A 6,000-nucleotide genomic window follows, 5' to 3' on the forward strand; every position below is an offset into this window, starting at 1 on the left:
ATCCTAACAATAAGCAAAAAGCTGAACAAACTGCAAATCAACAACTCTTCACAGACTAAGACACTGCTCTCAAAATTAGGCAGACAGACAAATACAGAGGATCACAACTTACTGAAGCAGAAACCCAGGAGCCAAAACTTCTGTGGGAACCAATCTCAGGGAAGGGAAGCTGAAACTGTAATTATTGAATTGCTGGAAGCTCAGCGTGGAAAATCGGAGAGATAAAAACTCCAGGGTAACCCACTCAATGGTGGGGAAGGAGGGGAAAACTTCTGAGTTTTACCTTCTGGAGCTCTACCAGGTTTATCTGAGAAAATTCTCCTTGTGGTTCTGGCAAGGGAAGGGGCACAGGTGCAATTTTGAAACATACCAAAGCATTCTGTTCTTTTTAACAAGGTCTACCCTCAGGAAAAACTATGTAACCAGAGCCTAACCTGCTGTGGTTTTATCAGAGCCTGATTAGGGAAAGGGAAAATGACCACTCTAGTCATCCTGTTCCACTTTAAGGGAAGTAATAAGAAGAGCTGAGAACCACTTTAAGTTCAAAGTCTAGAGGCAAAGACTCACTAAAAACAATCAGATGAAATTATAGGACTAGAGAATGCTTCCCCTTCACCATGCCATGCCACCACATTACTAAAGGTCTATTTACAGCGGTTCCTTTTACTCAGCACATCACATCTAGCCAACAAGGAAAAGTTACCAAGCATACTAAGAAACAAACAGCATCTCACCCCACCCCCCAGTTTGAAGAGATAAATCAGGCATTAGAACCAGACTCAGATGTAGCAGGGATGTTGGAACTCGCAGACCAGAAATTTAAAACGATTAATATGTTAAGGGCTTTAATGAACAAAGTAGACAGCATGCAAGAAGAGATTAGCTGTGTAAGCAGAGATATAGAAATCCTAAGAACCAAAAAGAAACATGGGAGATCAAAAATGCTGTAACAGAAATGAAGAATGTCTTTAGTGAGTTCATTATTAGACTGAACACAGCTGAGTAAAAAATCTGAGCGTGACAGTATCTCAATAGAAGCCTCCAAAACTAAAAAGAGGAAAAGAACTTGGGGGATAGGGAAGGAGGGGGAATGAACAGAATATCCAAGAAATGTGGAGTAGCTACAAAAGGTGTAACATATGCATAATGGGAATAGCAAAAGAATAAAAAGAGAAAAGAACAGAAGAAGTATTGAGACAATAACATTTGAGAATTTCCCCAAATTAATGACAGATACCAAACCGCAGATTCAAAAAGCTCATAGAACACCACGCAGGATAAAGGCCAAAGAAAACTACGTCTAGACATATCATATTCAAACTACAGAATATCAAAGGTAAAGAAAAATCCTATGGAAGTGTTGAATCACTATATTGTACACCTGAAACTACTATTACACTGTATGTTAACTGGAAGGTAAATTAAACTTTTTTAAATTAAAAAAATAAATAATAAAAAAATACAAAATAAAAAGCCAGGCGGGGGGAACACCTCCTTAGAAAAGCAAAGACAAGAATTACATCAGACTTCTCCAAAACCATGGAAACAAGAAGAGAATGGAATGAAATATTTAAAGTGTTGAGAGAAAAAAAACCATCATCCTAACTCTGTACCCTGCAAAATTAACCATCAAAGGTGAAGGTGAAATAGGGATTTTTCTGGACAAACAAAAATTGAGGGAATTTGATGCCAGTAGATACTGACTTATAAGCAATGTTAAAAGAAGAACTTAGAAAGAAGAAAATAATACAGGTCAGAAACATGGATCTATACAAAGAAAGTAAGAGTATCAAAAAAAGGAATAAGTGAAGGTAAAATAAAAACATTTTATATTCTTAATTGATCTATATTCTTAACTGATTTTTTGTTTGTTCAAAATAACAATGGCAACCGTGTATTAGATTATGCATGCTGATGTGTAAGTGAAATAAATGGGAGCAATAATACAAGAGACAGGAGGGAGGAATTAAGATTCTTTTGTTATTTTAAGATACTCTCACTGTACACAAAGCTGTACAGAGTTATTCGAAAGTGGACTTGGATTAGTTGTATAAGTATATTGCAAAGTTTAGGGCAGCCAATAAAAAAGAAGTATAACTGATATGTTAAGAATGCAATGAAAATGGAATCATATTAAATTCTCAAAACCACAGAAGAGAGAATAAGAGTGAATGAAAGACAAAAAAGGAACAAAGAACAAAGGCAAGATATAGAAAACAATAACAAATATGATAGATATTGATAAAAACCATATCAATAATCACTTCGGATGTCAGTGGTCTAAATGCATCAATTAAAACATTGTCAGAATGGATCAAAATACCAGGCTCAACTATATGTTGTATACAAGAAATCCACATTAAAACTTCAGGAGGAAGGGGGCGCCTGGATGGCACAGCGGTTACGAGTCTGCCTTCGGCTCAGGGCGTGATCCTGGCGTTATGGGATCGAGCCCCACATCAGGCTCCTCCGCTGTGAGCCTGCTTCTTCCTCTCCCACTCCCCCTGCTTGTGTTCCCTCTCTCACTGGCTGTCTCTATTTCTGTCGAATAAATAAATAAAATCTTAAAAAAAAAAAAAAAAACTTCAGGAGGAGGGACACCTGGGTGGATCAGACGGTTAAGCGTCTGCCTTCGGCTCAGGTCATGATCCCAGGGTCCTAGGATCAAGTCCAGCATCTGGCCCCCTGCTCAGTAGGGAGTCTGCTTCTCCCTCTGCTCCTCCCGCCCACTCATGCTCTCCTCTCTCTCTCTCAAATAAATACAATCTTTAAAAAAAGGTCTACATAATAATTAAAATGGCAAAATGTAATAAAAGAGAGAGAATATTAAAAGCAGAAAGAGAAAAGAAAATTGACATACAAGGGAAAATCCCATAAGGCTACCAGCTGGCTTTTCAGCAGAAATTTTGCTGGCCAGAAGAAAACAGCATGATATATTCAAAGCGCTAAAAAGAAAAACGTCTATGACGAAGAATACTCTACCCAAGAATACTCAATCATTCAGAATTGAGAGAGAGATAGTTTCCCTGACAGACTGAGTTAAAGGAATGCATCACCACTAAACCAGCCTTACTAGAAATGTTAAAGGGACTACTTTAAGTGGAAAGAAAAGGCCACAATTACAAGTAAGAAAATTATGAAAGGAAAAAATCTCACTGGTAAAAGCAAACATATAGCAAAGATTTAATTAATCACATATAAAGCCAGTATGGAGGTTAAAAAAAAAAGCAGTAAAAATCAATCATATTTATGAAAATCAATCAAGGGATAGACAAAATTTAAAAATGCAAGATGTAACCTCATATACATAAAATGTAAAGGAGGAAGTAAAATTTAGTACTTTCAGAATGTCTTTGAACTTAACAACCATCAACTTAATACAGACTGCTATACACATAGGATGCTATACATGAACCTAAACTACAAACCAAGCCAAAACCCTATAATGGATACGCAAAAAATGAAGAGAAAGAAACCCAAGCATGACACTAAAGAAAGTCATCAAACCGCAAGGGAAGAGAACAAGAGAAGAAGAAAGGAACAGAGAACTACAAAAACAACCAGAAAACAATTAACAAAATAGTAATAAGTACATACCTATCAATAATCAATTTGGGGCTAGGGTTTTTTTTTTTTAAAAAAGATTTTATTTGAGGGAGAGAGTGAGAGAGAGAGAGCGTGTGCACAAATGGGGGGGAGGGGCAGAAGGCAAGGGAGAAGCAGGATCCCCACTAAGCAGGAAGCCCAATGCAGGACTCAATCCCAGGACCCTGGGATCAGAACCAGAGCCAAAGGCAGATGCTTAACTGACGGAGCCACCCAGGTGCCCCAATAATTACTTTAAATGGACAAATGGACTAAATGCTCCAATCAAAAGACATGGAGTAACTGATTGGATTAAAAACAAGAACTATCCATAGGCTGCCTATAAGAGACTCACTTCAGACCTAAAGAAACATACAGACTGAAAGTAAAGGGATGGAAAACGGTATTCCATGCAAATGAAAAAGAAGAAAGAAAAAAAAAAAACAAGTAGCAGAAGATAAAGAAGGGCATACTTCTACCATTACATAATGATAAATGGACCAATCCAACAGGAAAACATAATGGTTGTAAATATTTATGCACCCAACATAGGAGCACCTAAATACATAAAGAAAATAAAAGTAAAACTGTCACTATTTGCAACTGACCTGATACTACATATAAAAAAATCCTAAGGACCACCAAAAAACTATTAGAACCAATAAATAATTTCATTAAAGTTGTAGGATGCAAAATTAATATATTGTATTATATATCTGTTGTATTTCTACACACTAATAACAAAATATCAGAAAGAAAAATTAAGCAAACAATTCCATTTACATTTGCACCAAAAAGAATAAATTATCTAGGAATAAATTTAACTAAATAGGTAGAAGACCTACACTCTGAAAACTATACGACACTGATGAAAGAAAATGAAGATGACACAAATGCAAAGATATACTATGCTCATGACTCAGAAGAATTAATATTGTTAAAATGTCCATACTACCCAAAGCACTCTACAGATTCAATGTAATCCCTACCAAAATAACAACAGCATTTTCCACAAAACTAGAACAAATAATCCTAAAATTGCATGGAACCACAAAATATCTGGAATAACCAAAGCAATCTTGAGAAAGAACAACAAAGCTGGGGGTGCCTAGGAGGCTCAGTTGGTTAAGCAACTGCTTTCAGCTCAGGTCATGATCCCAAGGTCCTGGGATCGAGTCCCGCATTGGGCTCCCTGCTCAGCGGAGAGCCTGTTTCTCCCTCTCTCTCTGCTGATCCCTCTGCTGTTCCCCCTGCTTGTGCTCTCTTGCTCTCACTCAAATAAATAAATAAATAAAATCTTTAAAAAACAACAACAACAACAAAGCTGGAGGTATTACAATTTCACATTTTCAGATATACTACAAAACTATTGTAATAAGAACAGTATGGTACTGGCACAAAAATAGACACAAAGGTCAAGGGAACAGAACAGAAAGCCCAGAAATAAACCCACAGTTATATGGTCAATTAATCTATGACAAAGAAGGCAAAAATATACAGTGGGAAAAATACAATCTTTTCAATAAATGGTGTTGGGAATACTGGACAGCTACATGCAAAAGAAAACTAGACCACTTTCTTACACCATACATGAAAATAAATGGATAAAGACCTAAATGTGAGAACTAAAACTCCTAAAAGAAAAAATAGGGATGGTAATCCCTTGGCAACATATTTATGGATATATCTCCTCTGGCAATGGAAACAAAAACAAAAATGAACAATTGGGACTATACCAAAATAAAAAAGCTTTTCACAGCAAAGGAAACCATCAACAAAACAAAAAGGCAACCTAGTGAATGGGAAAGGATATTTGCAAATGGGGTTGACACCCAAAATATATAAAGAACTTACACAACTCAACACTCAAAAAACAAATAATCCTACTAAAAATGGGTAGACGACCTGAACAGACACTTTTCCAAAGCCATACAATGACCAACAGACACATCAAATGATGTTCAACATCATTAGTCATTACGGAAATGCAAATCAAAACTACAGTCAGATATTACCTCACACCAGCCAGATGGGCTCATATCAAAAAGACAAGAAATAACGAGTATTGGCTAGGAAGTGGGAAAAAGGGAAACCTCATGCATTCGGTAGAATGTCAGTTGGTATAACCACTATGGAAAACAGTATGGAGGTTCCTCAAAATATTAAAAATAAAAATATCATATGATCCAGTAATTCCACTACTGAGTATTGACACTCCCCAAAAAACAAAAACACTAAATCAAAAAAAAAATAAATGCATCTCTGCGTTTATTGCAGCATTGTTTACAGTAGCCAAGATATAGAAGCAACCTCAGTGTCTCACTGATAGATGAATGGATAAAAAAGATGTGGTATTTATATACCATGGAGTATTATTCAGTCATGAGAAAGAGGGAAATCCTACCATTTGTGACA

At 36.4% G+C, this 6,000-nt stretch overlaps 1 protein-coding gene across 8 annotated transcripts in view; it reads right to left on the bottom strand.

Moving 5' to 3' along the window:
- Positions 1-6,000, bottom strand: part of LOC100477434 (C-type lectin domain family 4 member A) — a 31,683-nt gene that overhangs the window by 17,094 nt on the left and 8,589 nt on the right. The gene's annotated exons all lie outside the window — the stretch shown is intronic.

The sequence above is a fragment of the Ailuropoda melanoleuca genome, chromosome 16, assembly GCF_002007445.2.
Source record: "Ailuropoda melanoleuca isolate Jingjing chromosome 16, ASM200744v2, whole genome shotgun sequence".
Taxonomy (NCBI): domain Eukaryota; kingdom Metazoa; phylum Chordata; class Mammalia; order Carnivora; family Ursidae; genus Ailuropoda; species Ailuropoda melanoleuca.